Raw genomic sequence first — 15,614 nt, forward strand, 5'->3', positions numbered from 1 at the left:
AATTGTGAATATTTCACTGGTATCTAAAACTTTGGTGTCATGCACAATGTTGGGTTCATGAGACAAGATTTCAACACTTTTTAAGAAAAGTGCAAAAATATATGACTAGAAATATAGTCTTTTATTCAACTGAAAGTCACAAAATACAGCTCTCAGACCGACAGGTGTTTGTTGAAGCAGTTTTGGGTCTCAGGACAGAGAGAGACCTGAGACCAGACAGTGTTACCAGACAAAACTGGACATTTTCGCTCTGAATCGATAATATATTGTTTCAAGAAGCATGAAGACTTCAGTTTGACTATTAGAAGAACAAAGGAACTGGAGTGAGGATTTCAGGATGAGCATGTCGTAGGTTTTGGATTGTAAATGTGTGTTAGGAATCAAGTGTTTGTGTTGATATTTGCTAAAGACATGATGTGATGACAAGATTTATGAGCTAATGTTCTGACCAATCACAGACATGAGGATGAACATGACAAATGAAGCTCAAAATCAGAAGTACACAGTTTTACTAAACTCTACAGGAAGGAAGTTCAAGAGAAGAATAGAAGAAAAGAAGATGTGGTAAATGAAATTCATCTCACTTCCTGTATATTTGCTACAAGAGGAGTGAGTCCAGAGAAGAGCGTAGGCTATAGGCTATACTGTTTGCCTGGCTCTGTGGTCATGCATTCCCTGGAAATGACTGCAACCTTCCAGTAAACGTGAGATATGACCATATTTGTTTAATCATCTGTGGTTGAAGTTAAATATGGTTGTTACAGTTTTTCCTCGATTGCTTAACCCTCTACTGCACGCATTATGATAGACCTATGGAAAAAAATATTTGACTCTTTTTCTTTTCTTAGAATGGCTTAACTTGAAGTGCTGTAAAAAAATGTTTTTGGAAAAAATTATTATTTTAAGGTACTTTACAATATGTTGCCATACTGCAACAACGTACAATAGTGGAAATAACTTAGAATAAGTGTAAGTGCATATAGTTAGTATTTTTCCTCAGAAATGTTGTTTGTATTGAATCATTTGGTGCTATTATAAGCTTTAGCAGTAATTATAAACACCTTATACATATTTTCCAACATCTTGTGCTTTTATTTATTCCATTCTCTTTTGCTGAATAATGCTTTATATTCTTTGAATTTCATTACGTTTTTCATGAATATTATTTAAATTGCAAATTTAGACAGTTAAAAACAAATATAATACTGTTCATCATGTATCATAAAATATTGACATAAAACAAAAAACATTGCAGTTCATGAAAATTCAACATTATGCAATCTTATGAGAGGAAGGTTATGAACATGAAATCCCCATAATCCCTGAATCTTCACCTTTTTTCTGTACGAAACTTCAAAAAGCAGTTTTTTTTCCAGAGGTGAGGCACAGGTACACGTCACATTTGGTGCACTTCACCCTAACAATACACTTACAGCCACTTGCACCTGCCTTTTTGAGACACCATGGTAGGCCAGTGGTTGGTCTGGTCCAGTAGTACTTGCTGTGGTGGCAGTGGGCAGGCAGGTCTCCGATGTTGATTTAATCCATAATACAAATGCCATGGCAGTCCTTAACATACGACTAATCAACATTATATCACTAGCATTAATGTTGTTATTGTCACAGCTTAACAGACTGCAGCTGACCTTTGCTAGCTAGCTAACCTATTACAATAATGTCATTCCATTATTGCATTTTATCGATTTACCAAAAACTATTTTCATAAAAACTTTTTTGAGTGGTGAATGTGTCATCATAACTTACCTGAGATGATGTTACCAATTTTTTTGTGAATGTGACATGGGCGGGTCCTTGTTTGTTACTGACGTTTTGGTTTGCTTTCAGCAACTACCGACAAGAGACGGCAGTCTGTCAGAAATTGCGCCACAGACAAAAAAAAAAAAAAAAAAAAAGCAACCAAAAGGAAACTTATGGGTGGAAATATCTTAAATAAAATATAATGTTTAGATACTCAGAACTTCACATTTAGTCCATTCACTCCTGACGATGCCACAAGTTCTCATCAACATTGCATTGAATGTTTTCACTTGCAATGCAGCAAGGGAAATACCTCCGTGCATGGCAGTCCTCTGCACCTATTGCCAGGCAACCTGCATTCATTGCCTCCAGGAGGGACATCTGCTCATATGGCCGGTGATCATACACTTTCCATCTCCAAGCAGAGAAGAACTCCTCGATTGGGTTCAGAAAAGGAGTATGTAGGGAGGAATTGCATCATCATACGAGGCTGTGCTGCAAACCATTCATTTACAAGACGAGAGTGGTGGAAGGCAACATTGTCCCAAATGATGACATACAGAGTCATGCCAGGCCTCAACAGCCCTCTCTCTTCAGGTGGAACCAGTCTTTCATTCAGTGCATCAAGAAATGTGATGAGGTATTCTGTATTGTATGGGCCGATAGTTGGTATGTGGCAAAGGACACCATCCTTGGAGATGGCAGCACACATGGTGATATTGGCGCCCCTTTGACCTGGCACTGTAACAGTGGCCCAGTGATGTTCCTCCCGCGTCTCCTCACTTTACAGAGGTTGAAACCAGCTTCATCCACATAAATGAATTTGTGATGTGCCCCTTCAGCTTCAAGCTCCATTATTCTCTAAGAAAAAGCACATTTATAAAGCAAATGTATGCAACTATATGGTAAAACAAGGCATTACAATAACAAAACTGTACCTGCACATACTGGAATCTTGCCTCCTTTTAGAGTTTCTTTGGAATGGAACTCTGTACAGCTGCTTCATTCTGACATGGTTTAGTTTAAGGACTCGATCAATAGTTGGCAAACTCACTCTGTTTATATTTCTAAATGCTCCATGATCTGCAATTACTGCTGCCTGGATTTCACGCGGTCTGATTGCATGGTTTGCCACAACCATATCTACAATGGCAGACTCCTGTTCAACACTGAAGATCTTTCCTCTGCCACCAGTGTGCGGTAGTGTGTGGATTCTATAAAGTAAAAGCAAAAAGTATGTCAATTGACGTTATGACAGTCACATAAATGGGATTGACATCTGCATTACTGTAGACACAGTTTGTTCTGCTACTGTAACAAAGCAATACAGCAAAGCTGAAATACACAGTGATATACAGTAACATTGTGACTTACCTGTTCTCATTCCGAAAAAGCCTGACAATAGATGCCACAGTGCTCTGACTCAGAATGGGCTGGACCCTTTGTCCAGCCTCTCTAAAGGACAAGCCATGATTGATGACATGGTCAATAATTGTTGCTCGAATTTCATTTGAAACTTGAGCTCTATTCTGTCCTCTTGCTGCTGCAGCTCCTTCACCACGCATGCAAACTCCTCTTCCTCGGACACCTCTGCCATGCCCTCTTACTCTCCTGCCATGCCTTTGGCTACTTTGATCCATGCTTGCAAGTAGCAACACAGAGGTGGCATCTTTTATGGATGGATGAGGACTGATTGCTGATTGAAGAGTTGTGCAAACGAGTTTCACACAGGTGCATTAGATATTCATAATTATGCAAGTACTTTCTATCAGCTGTGAATACATGCTTTCCTTTTGTTCAACACAGTGAATCCAATAGAGTTTGGGGTCTTTCAATGAGATCTGTGGTAACTGTTTTGACAAAGGGTGTGAAAAATGTGTGAAACAAATGAAAAAGTGTTAAGGCATTTGCAAGAGAAGACTTCTGCTGTGCTATGAATGTGATGATGAAGTGGATCCTAGTTTCATTTAGTGTGTCTTAGCAAAAGAGAAAAACTGTAATGTCATTCAGCAATGACAGATGTAGCTATTATTACAGGCTTTTCTGCAGGGAAACCCCCAGAATACAGGATTCATGCTCTTTCACATTGATTATGTCACTGTGCAGATACTCTTTCAAAAGGTACATTAAGAGTGCATGTTTGTTGGTACCAAAGGTGCACATATTAATACCTTTTTAAAGGGTCCCGTCCCAGTGACAGCTTTATACCTTTTTAATCTGAGAGAAACTCATCAAAAGATCCAGTCATTTCTCTTCTCTTTCATAGCAAGACATCTAAAAGGTGTCAGATTCGGCCTCTATTATTTTAAAATGATTGTAATTGATAGTAGTATGTAAGAGAGAGGAGGAAGAGTTTGTGTAGGAGGAGGATGAGGTCTAGAAAGTCTAATGAATGATCTGTAGTGTTTATATATTGACTGATGTGTGTATGATCTGAAAGCTTTGATTGATTTTGAGAACAGGTGATATGGTTTGAGAAGAGTCGGGGTTTTGTGAATGTAGTTTGAAGATTTGGTTTTGTGTTTCAGGTTTTGAGAAAATGAGTGAATGTTTATTTTTAGAAAACACTTCTCATGCAGTAATTAGTTTAAGAGGCTTCCTGTTTTCTCTGGTGTTTTCTTTCAGAGGTGAGTGTTTCTGTCCTCAAAACATGATTGTCTTTCATTTGCTCAGGCTGGGCATCTCTCTGTGTTTGAATATGAATCATTTGAGCTGCAGTTCATCAGAACAATAAACACAAACACAGTCAATCCTTCATTAGCACTAGCAGTGATGCTAACAGTTGAACAAGTAAAACAAGACTTTGTTCTGTTGAAGCTCATCTCAGACCGTCTCTCTAGAAAGCAGCAAATCTCTGTGGATTCACACATACAGACACATAACGGAGAACAGAGGGAAAATCTGATATATGGCCAATATATATATTCAAACGTTTTCTAAATCAACTTCAATATGCTTAGAGTTCAAATGGGGTCATTTATGACTAAGACTGGAGACACAAAAGAGACTGAATTCCAGGAATAACCCACATAATACACACAATCACACAAAACACTAACTTACATCTGAAGGTGTGAACCCTCTTCCTGCCGTGAGTTTGGTGGTCTGCGTGTGACTCAGTCTGATTCTGACGGATGAACTTGGTTTCATATGTGAAAAGACTTTAGTTTATCTACGTCACCACTGATTTAGTCACTGTCACTCTTAATGTGTATCGAGGACAACATTCTCCAAAAGTATGATTTTATTCCACAGCATTATTAAGGACTTACACAGTCACTGCTGATGATCACGCTGGGAAATCTAAGAATAGTATTTTTCTGAAGATGAGTGAGCAGTTTAACTCACTCATGAACACTCATAACAAAACAGTTTGTGGATCAGCAGGTCTCAATAACAACAGCAATGGACGTCACTCACAGAGATCACTTCCCTTTTCTGCAGCGCTGCGAATGTGTGTGTGTTCAATAAAGACATGAAAGATTATGATTGTGTGACTTTTATCAGATGACACTTCCTGACAATTAATGCAGAAAACCAGTGAATTCAAAGGGCTTTCAACTGTATAGAGTCTACAGTACGTGATATATTATGTCAATAGAGAGTCCTCATAAACCTCAAATGCCAACATGTTTGTGTGAGGACGACCTGGTAGTTTCTTAAATATTTAATTATTTTATTTTTTTATTTACAGCGCCTCTACTCTGCTGCATCTGTTGCTCTTACAGCTTTGAGAGCAAAAGAATTTACTGCAGGATTTCATCAATGACACACAAACCACTACATTATAACACACACACACACACACACACAGAGAGAGAGAGAGAGTGAGTTTCAGTAAGGTAATAATGGAAACCTGTCATTGAAAGTCTAATTTAAACCTGAAAACAACAAGCTTTTAGGATTTTGAAAAGTTTAAACATAGGCTAAGTGAAAAATCGCTTCAGAAATGTTTAAGATCTTTAATCAAATAAGCAAGATTAGAAACACAAAAGAATTTTTGAAGGAAACCTCAGTTTTTGGCCCATGCGGTTAAAGTCATAGAGAATTGGAGTGACATGAAGGAGAGGAAATGATTCACTTCTGTCCCTGTTTACATTATACACTTAAACACATTTCACGAGTTCACACTTACACATAATTAGATAGAGTAAAAGATATTAAGTAAAGGTTATGTGTATTTGGCATCTGTCCGAGGGGCCAGAGCCCAGAGTACTCCCCCGAATGAGCAAAAGGACAGCTGCCAGACTAAAAGAACCCACAAAATAAACACCGAAGTTTGGCTGGCTGGTGATTCAGGAAGAAGTCTAGTTGTTTGACCGGGAGGGCCCATGCAACCTCCATCGGGAGCAGGTCACAGCGTGGGACAGGTGGGCCCATTACACAAAGATTCAGAAGCTCGAACAGGAGAAGCTCACGGTGTCAGACGGGTGAGCCCAGCGTGATTTGAGCCACCTGATCGGGAGGGCATCTTTTTGAGGCAAATACTTCTTTCAAACCATTTGCAACTGGGATTGTCCCATCTTTGAAAGGAATTGCCTTAAAGGGTTAGTTCACCCAAAAATGAAAATTCTGTTATTAATTACTCACCCTCATGTCGTTCCACACCCGTAAGATCTTCGTTCATCTTCAGAACACAAATTAAGATATTTTTGATGAAGTCTGAGAGGTTTTTTTATCCTCCATTGAAAGCAACGAAATTACCACATTCAAGGTCCAGAAAAGTAGTAAAGACATTGTTAAATTAGTCAATGTGAGTACAGTGGTTTAACTTTAACATTATGAAGTGACAAGAATACTTTTTGTCTGCAAAAATAATGACTTTATTTAAACAAATTCGTCTCTCCCCTGTCATTCTGCTATGCTGTTTTCATTGCAGGTTCTGCTCAGTTTAAGCACACAGAGCAGTGGTCATCTCTGAGCCAGTTTAGACTGATGAGGGCTGTGAATCTGGACACTCATGATAGCCTTTATGAGTCTATCTGTCTGTCTGAGGAAGATAAACAGCACAGACGATTAAAGAAAGAGTGAAGAGTAATACTTTCCCTCAGCATTGTGCACGACAAATCTGGCTGTCTAGGCCAACATTTTAGTAAATGAGAAACAGCTGCTATTATTTTAATATCCGATCTGTTTATACTTGGCCAGTTTTTTCATCCTTCTATCAGTAGAGCTGGGTTTAAATGCTGTGCGGGTGCATGATGGTGTAAAGCCCAAAGTATACTTTACAAATGCTCATACTATACAAAGTATCAGCCCAATTTTTGAGACCGCAGAGGGTGCGCGTACAACAGCGCATGTACAAGTGACTTGAGCGCTTGAAAATCCACTAGACAGTGCGCACGTTTACTATATAGGCTACTTTGAAAGTCTCGCGCGCCCAACTGTGCGCGAGACGGAGCGGAATTATTTTTACACATCTGTCCTGATACAGCTGAGACAGTCTTTGTTTAATTTGATCTTCTGTGGTTTAAGTTATTAAAAACTCCAGCACATGGTGGAGTTGACCAATGATGTTCTTTAAAGTTGCTTCTGATAAAATAAACTGAAAAATAATGTCACACTGCATTTAGTGCACGTGCAAATCAAGCTTTGTGGAAGAGATCTGATGGGTCAGTCATGGAGTCACTTTAAACAGCCCGTGTTGTGATGACGATGATCAAGAATATTTTCAGTAAGATTAAAATAGCTAGCTGACTAGTTGATCGTGTGAAATCAGGAAACAGGAAACAGTCTGAAGAGAAAGTGCAATACTATCACAGTCACAGTCACACACAGCGCTTCTCTTTCTCATTGGCTATCAGCTTATTACGTAATGTTTCTCGTGTGTTTGGGTTCCCCTCCTCTGTGCCCGGTGAAGCTCATATACCAAACAAGCGGTGCAAGAGGAATTTGAAGCTCATATACCAAACAAGCGGTGCAAGAGGAATTTCTTTCTGCTCTTATCAACTATTTTGTCCCAGCAGTTCGCTTAAGGTATGCCACATGTTCAGTAGGTGATATCCGTTTTAATAGGCTACATTTTCATTGTGAACGATTTTATGACTTATTATATTGTCAAATGATTATATTTTTGAAGTTCACGTGTAAAATGTTTTCGGGGCTCTGAAGTAAATCATTAATGATGATGCACAATATTTAACTCCTCTGTGAGAAAATCATGGTTTTTATTAGAATAATATGTGTCAGTATTTTTTGTCTGCTGTAAACCAGGATCTGTCATGATCCCGCGCGTGTCCTTAAAATAATGACTTTAAATGTCTTTCCATTTCAAAGCGCGAGGCCGTAAAAGTCTAAAATATCTTAAATGGTTCAAAACGTTTTAATCGTAATTTCCGTCTCCTCTCTAATAATTCATAATCTCTTGGTTTCGTTGCACATCAAATTGTATTATTTACATCAAAGTCTGGGCACAATATGCTTTACATTAAACGAAACGTATGAAACACTTTTATGCAAAAATTTTATGTTTTTATTGTAAGTTTTTTTTATTGTGAATTTTTTGTAAGTATTGGGATCGGCAGATACCCGTGCCAACACTGACAGTCAAAGAGTTAACACTCAGCGCTTTTCCAGATTTTGCAGTAGAGATCTACACTTTAACTTTCATTATTTCATAGTTACAGCGCCCTCTTGTGCCTAACATATAAACATACTTTCATCTAAAATGTGATGCTTTGTATGGAAAAGATTGAAATTGAGGTTATTTGTTGAAAACATCGTATTTTAAGAGTTATTTTCACTGGTTTAAATGCACATCACTACAGCTTTTCCACATTTGTTTAAATGTTTGTTCTTCAACACGTCATACAATATTAATATATTGCAGTCATTTGGTTCTTTGGTTAAAACATTTATCTTTTTTTCCAGCACTAAAACATGAACACAATCAATAAAACATGTGGAGAGATTCAGACTGAAGGAGGGTTCGAATACAGACTTCTGTCTAATATACTGAATCAAACCAGTAATGACTGTGAGCAGAGCTGGTATTCAGAGGTGAGTGTGTGTTTCTGTCCTCAAACTACACCATGACACACACACACACACACACACACACATGTATATGTGGTTTACGGGGACTCTCCATAGGCGTAATGGTTTTTATACTGTACATTCTATCGCCCTACTCTACCCCTACCCCTAAACCTACCCATCACAGGAAACTGCAGGCATGTTTTGAATTTCAAAACACTCTTTAGTATGTTTTTTAAGCCATTCGGTTTACGAAGACACAGGAAGTGTCCTCATAAACCATGTTTACGTTGTAATACCCATGTCATTATAAACCACAAACCGTGGTTCGGCTGTAGGTAATCACAGAGTGCTGATATACCAGTTTGATATTGTGATACAATATTTAGACGGCATGAGTGTGTAAATAAATAAGAAATAACAACGGAGTGTCTTTAAAACCCTCTTTTGTGCAGAACTAGGCCTACTTCCTTCCGCCACAGATTCAAGTTTACAGTTTAACAGATCCGTTACTAATTCTAAAACATCACCTCAGAACTAGGCTACTAATGAAGTAACGTTGAGTTGCTTCATTGTTTTAGTGTATTATCACTGTATTATGTGTAGAGCATCATGAGAGAGAGATCACCTGAGCGAGAATTACCTGCATCTGATATAAAATTCCTGCTTCAAGTCGATGTCCATAATATTCTATCCATTATAAAAATCAGTTAGAAATCCACTGAAGAATTTATCTTTGTCCTTTTAACAGTTAAGGGGATTTCCGACAGCGCTAAAACAACTTCCTTGTTTAGTGTTATGACATTCGGCACCGAAGCTTCGAAGCTTGTATCAAAAAACGAAACCTCTCGAAGCACTGTAATGGTGCTGGATTCGTTGGTTTTGCCATAACCACGTGATCTGTGACGTCTGAAGCTTCATTCTCTCAGAACTACATTAGCCTACTGCATCGTACTCTGATTCAAATGACAGAAACCTCTTGTGTCATTCACTTCTTTGATAAGAACAAATTATACTACGAATAAATATTTATGTGTAGTTTTGTGCATGTTCAGTTTGTATTAATACCCATTCACAAGCATTTCAATGGGCTATTCCACTATAATATTCAGTTATTTTGATCATATGCCGACATTAGCCTTTTCCATATTTTTTTATGTATATGGATTTTTTTATCTTTTCCATATACATGTATTCTCAGACTCATTTTTCATACATTGTGTAAGTAGAATGAAACATGAAAGACTGATATTTCTGTAGACTAAATAATTTTATTTCTTTATTTAGTTTTTCGTAGCACAAACTGATGTATTACGATACTGTCCAACAATGATGCAAAGGCAGCTTCTTGTGATGCTGTTAGTGTGCACCGTGTTGAACAGGTTCAAGTAATAAACCATTTTATGATACAGTTGAGGGGAAAGCCTCAGTGTTTCGCAAAGCTTCATTTCAACTTCAACCAGTCCCTTTCAAAATAAAAGTCTGTTGGGACTGAATCATTCAGTCTTTGCTGCCATCTAATGGCGTGTTAATGCAACTTTCACTGAAATCCATGTCACAAACAATATTTAGCAATACCAAATACGGCATATTATTTATATAAAATAATATTTATTGAACAACTTTTAAATGAATAATGATAGCCATTATAAAAGACAATAGGAAATAAACACAATCATACAATTCAGTCAAACGTACATAAGCAGCGCTCTAGAACAGGATTTAAGTTTAATAGAGCCTAAATATAAAATTATGAAAGTTAACATAGCCTTTTTGCACATTAGAGGTCTAAATAACTACATTCTCGCCTAAAAAACTCTTAAACTACATCCCGTGACACAATAACAGTAGTATTTGCAAAAATATGGTGTACGCCATAACTGTCGCCGCAAGCGGAGTGACACAAACGCTGAAACGGTTCCAGTGCTGATACTGGATTATTGCACAGCTGGAGACGGCTCTCAGCCAATCAGATTCAATGAGTAGGTTTATGGATAGAGTAGTGAAGGAGCATAGTATGTCGAGTCATCATTTAGTCTCATATAAAACATCTTGTTTTTGTGGGGCCCTCTTTGTGAAGACATTTGGTCATTTCTGACCAAAACATTTCTGTCCTCAAACTACACCATCATACTCACTAAAATGCATTACTTGATCCTCTTGTGTTTGATTTGTTCAGGACTGGCGTCTGTTAGCAGATCCATCGAATCCACACAGACTGATGTATCCTGTGACGTCTGTATCATCTGATCGTCTCGTCACTTCTCACTGTGTGAATGAACTTCGTTATGAGATTCAGTGTCATTCTGATGGAGTAAATCAACTCAATCTCTCTCAACATTCATCTGTTTTCATATTTAAACAGACAGAAATTATGATCTTGTTCTTTTGATTTAATTATGAATCATTAGAGCTGCGGTTCAACATGAACACAATAAACTATGAGTTTATGTAATGAGTTCAGTAATGAATCCTTCATGAACACTATAAAAGCTGCTCTGATGATTCTTTCTTTCATTTCAGATCACACATGAGACCATCTTCAGAGGTGAGAGAGACACTTCAGATCTCAGTGTGATGTTTATGATGGACAGATGATCCTTAAAGACACACTGTTGAAGTGAATCTGTCCCGATTCAGATCAAACTGAAGTGAATCTGTCCTGATTCAGATCAAAGTCTGTGTTGAAGTGAATCTGTCCTGATTCAGATCAAACTCTGTGTTGAAGTGAATCGGTCCTGATTCAGATCAAACTCTGTGTCGAAGTGAATCGGTCCTGATTCAGATCAAACTCTGTGTCGAAGTGAATCTGTCCTGATTCAGATCAAACTCTGTGTTGAAGTGAATCTTCTGTAAGTGAATCATGATGATTATGAATGTGTTTTTCAGTGTTTAACGGCACAGACTCCAGCGGCGGATCGACACAAACTCCAGATTCACGTGAGTTTAGATGATGAAAGATCAAATATAAGAAACACCAAAGTTTAGAGAAAGAGAAGAAATATATAATATATAGTTGATTAATTCAGATGATTGTATTGTGGTGTTGTTTGTGTAGATCAGCTGAATTTACATTTTGTGGCTTGTATAGATCAGTTCTGGTGGATTTCTGCTCTTTTCTTCATCACGGTTGTTCTGCTCTTGATCTGTTTCATGCTGCGTAAAAGGATCTTCAGGTGAGTCACGAGTGATTCATTGTGTTTTAAAATAGTCATGGAAACTAAATTATAAAACTGACTTTATAAGTGAAAATATTATTTATCATTTTACTCCTTTAACAAACCATGGAATATCTGATATGAAGTCATATTTAATGAAGAAATCAGTGTAGAAAATACTTTGAATATAACAGTATTGAATGATCAGATTCAATCTGTTTTCAGTTGTGTTTCGAGAGCAGTGACACGAATCTTTAAGCACAGTGAGTCAGAAAACAGGTGAGTGAATCAAATTGAGAGAAAGAAAGACTTGAAGTGAGTTTGAATCACATGATCATTTCTGAATCAGATGAATGATGTTTTCAGTTTCAGTTCAGACTCTGTGAATGAATCTGAATGTGTTTCAAGGGATCCTGAAGCTGGAGTTCAGATGAAGACCAGATCTGATGAATCTGATTCACTGAGTCAATCTGAATCTGAACCGTTAAACGGCTCAGTGTCCAGAGCATGATCAGTGTGAATCAGCTCAGGTCATGATTTACTCAAACTCAGGGCTGAACGTCACTGTGATCTTTGACATGATGAAGGGAGTTTCAGTTCATTCTGAGCTTCTCAACTCTGTTCATTCCCTCATCTCTTCTCTGTTTTATGAGCGCAGCGACATCTTTAGGGTTTTATCGGGGAGGTCTAGTGACCTTTCTATTCCCATAGTCCTCGCTGCGTTGTTGATGCACTGCGAAGATTGCACATGAAAATAAGATATATATATATATATGCTCTTGTAATATATATATATATATATATATATATATATATATATATTAAATATTTGGTACCCTAGCAAAGAAATACTATAATTTTACAATAAATATACCCCATTTAAATCATGTTTTTTGGATAATATCAGTATTCTTTGATATTCGTTACAGTAGAATTTAAATACCATGTTATATAAATAGGGCTCTTAAAGTATACCTTGGTACATTCTGGTACATGTTAGTTTTTAAGTATTTTAACTATTTTAACATATTAAATATTACATGCACTCCTTAAAGACTATATAAGACCAATAATGACCACTCACAGCTCCAGGTCAGGGGACAGGAAGCTCTCCGTTGTACGTGACCCACTTCACATCAGACATTTCCACGGACACCTCCGTCTTAAATTTGCCACGAGAGAACACCCAGACACCAAATCTCTGTTTTTAAATGATAGATTCATCACGTCATCTTCATCAGCTGCTCTTCATCATGTCACAGACAGATCAGTGAAACACTTTCAAACATGTTATGGAGATTTTTTTGGGCTCAGAGACGTTAAAGCATTTGTTCTGTAAAGTTACTGACTTTGAGACACACAGATCTCTATAAAACTGCCTTGAAATAATGTGTATTCAGAAAAATAATACAAATAAATTCATGACACGGGAAACAGGATCATTTACCCATTTATACTATTTTATATTTTGTATTGTTATATTTCTTGCTCTTGTAATGCTTTGTAAGTTGTCTAACCTTGTGATTTTGTTTGTCTTCATGTTTTATAAGATGACCCGTTATGAATTTTGTTATAACTCTTGCTGTACATTGTGCTGATCAAATGAAGTCTGAGCAATAAACTCTGCTCATTTTTATCATCTTGTCGTCTCCTGCTTCCTATGTGAATTACAAGTCCGACTCTCTAACCATTGGGCCACAACTGACCCTCAGAGCGATAGATGTTTGATGTTGTTGTTTTGGGACTCGGAACAGAAAGTGACCTGAGACGAGACTAGACTAGAGAAGGTTTTGGTTACCAGATTAAACAGATATTTTAGAATGAGATCTGAAAAGAGACTAGAAAAATGACTTATTTTTAATGTCACTTTTGTTGCTACTTGGGTACATGCAGATTAAAATAATGTTTTTGTTTGCGTTCCTGAAATTATTTCACTTTCATATTTTGACTTTCAACAGGCTGTAAGCTTGTAGATTTTCTCACAGTTGTGTCTCATCATGATAAGTCCATCTTTCTCAGAGCGGCTCCTCCCTGAATGATGTACAGAAAGTCTGTTCGCTTTAAAAGCTGTTCGATGAAACGATTCCAACGGCTTCAGAAGCGTCATTTATCAGCCGTTTTAAACAATCTGCTTAAAGTAAGAGAAATTTTTAGCATTTAACCTACATGGTTCACAGAAAAACTGTATTTAAATATTTTTCATGATTAGCAGATTTATAAAGCAGTTAAGTGGCATGTTTTTGCAAGAGAAGAAGGGAATGTTCAAATGTAAAACGTTTACAACATATGTGACCCTTGTGACTCAATGCAACTCTGAATCAGCGAATCGTTGTTGCTGATTCTCGATATTTAACCCTCCACTGATCAAATCCTTGTTTTTGTTAGTGTAGCTCATCATCTGCATCTTCCTCCTTTCCCGTGGGCCCTTAAAATACTTGGATGTCTTTCACTTTTCAAAAAAACAAAGTTTTAAAACGTCTTAATCACAATTTCCGTCATCGTTCAGTGCATTCTGATCACTTGGTGAAACCGAACACCGGTTTCTCTCCACATACAGTGAAACTGGGAGAAATATTGAAGCTTGGAGAGTCTGTAACCTACAGCACACTCACCAATGTTAGTCAAAGAGGGCGTTAGTTATGAGTCTGGTTATTCACACAGTAAACCACAGTGACAGTGACGCAAACACACACATGCACTGAGGATACAGTAGGGTCACTCTCTGAATCTATTATTCAAAGTCTGATTAAAACCTGAAAATAAACTTTTTGGATTCAAAAAATGTTTATCAGATTTTAAGATTCTGCAGTTTGTGTTACTAAAATAAGCAAGTTTGTGATTGATCATGTGCTGCTGTGGAAAAACATGCAAGTGCTTTGTTTGTGAAAAATAAATGAATTGCAAAGGAAAGGTGACTTGTGGCTGCTTTCTTCAGGAAGGAGGAGGGTTTGGTCAGCTACAGCAATATTTGTCCAAAAACAATATAGAACCGTTCCAGTCTGTATTCAGATCCGGACACCGCACAGTCACTGCACTTGTACGAGTCACAAAGGACCTTCTTACTTCTGCTGATGCGAGTGCTTGAAACATTTAAGTCCTGCTAGACTTCAGTGCTGCTTTTGACACCATATGTCACATCACCCTCCTTGATAGGTTTTATGCTTTGTTAGTCATCTCTGGGGTTGTGTTCGAATGGCTTAAACCCTATCTCACTGATCGTTTTCAGCATGTTTGCCTTGAGAGAAATGGGAACGCGGGGACATCGTGATGCGACCGCAAAGGGCACTTTCACTTTCGCGATCTGCTTGCTTTCTGTTTATAACACATTGACATTAAGAATAAAAGTTTTGTTTTTCACGCTGCTAAGAGGACTATCGGCAACTGAAACACTGCAAAGTTTGAGGAATGTCAACTGCATTACATGATGGAAAAATAAGGTTACTTCGTTTTTTACTTGCGCGCGCAGTCTCGAGCCTTTGATAGCGTTCATGAACACAAGTGCTCGACGCATGCGCACTAGAGAGAATCATGCTTGTCTTTTTCGCTCAAATAGTTACAATAAAATGTCTTTGTACTCGTTTAAAATAGAGTTGCTAGTATCTTTTAATCCCCTCACACGAGCGCTCTTCAACACGGCCGGCTATTGTGTTTGTTGTTACTCTTGTTCTGTGTTCTCCGTTTCTTTTCAGACTGAAACAACAGCCCGTTTCAGTGCTGACACCT

The 15,614-nt window shown here is 37.7% G+C and overlaps 1 protein-coding gene and 1 long non-coding RNA gene across 3 annotated transcripts in view; one reads left to right on the forward strand and one right to left on the reverse strand.

Annotated features, from left to right (window-relative positions):
* LOC127509839 (early endosome antigen 1-like) overlaps positions 1–15,614 on the forward strand; it is a 99,187-nt gene that overhangs the window by 18,582 nt on the left and 64,991 nt on the right. The gene's annotated exons all lie outside the window — the stretch shown is intronic.
* Positions 1,175–3,856, reverse strand: LOC127510082 (uncharacterized). 2 transcript variants are annotated; one of them, XR_007929465.1, is made up of 3 exons: positions 3,133–3,856; positions 2,813–2,972; positions 1,175–2,619 (listed from the first exon to the last, which is right to left on the reverse strand). It is a non-coding gene; the product is annotated as an uncharacterized LOC127510082 (long non-coding RNA). The 2 variants fall into 2 exon arrangements; XR_007929466.1 differs by having other exon boundaries at positions 2,697–2,972.

The sequence above is a fragment of the Ctenopharyngodon idella genome, chromosome 3 (assembly GCF_019924925.1).
Source record: "Ctenopharyngodon idella isolate HZGC_01 chromosome 3, HZGC01, whole genome shotgun sequence".
In the NCBI taxonomy this organism is placed as follows: domain Eukaryota; kingdom Metazoa; phylum Chordata; class Actinopteri; order Cypriniformes; family Xenocyprididae; genus Ctenopharyngodon; species Ctenopharyngodon idella.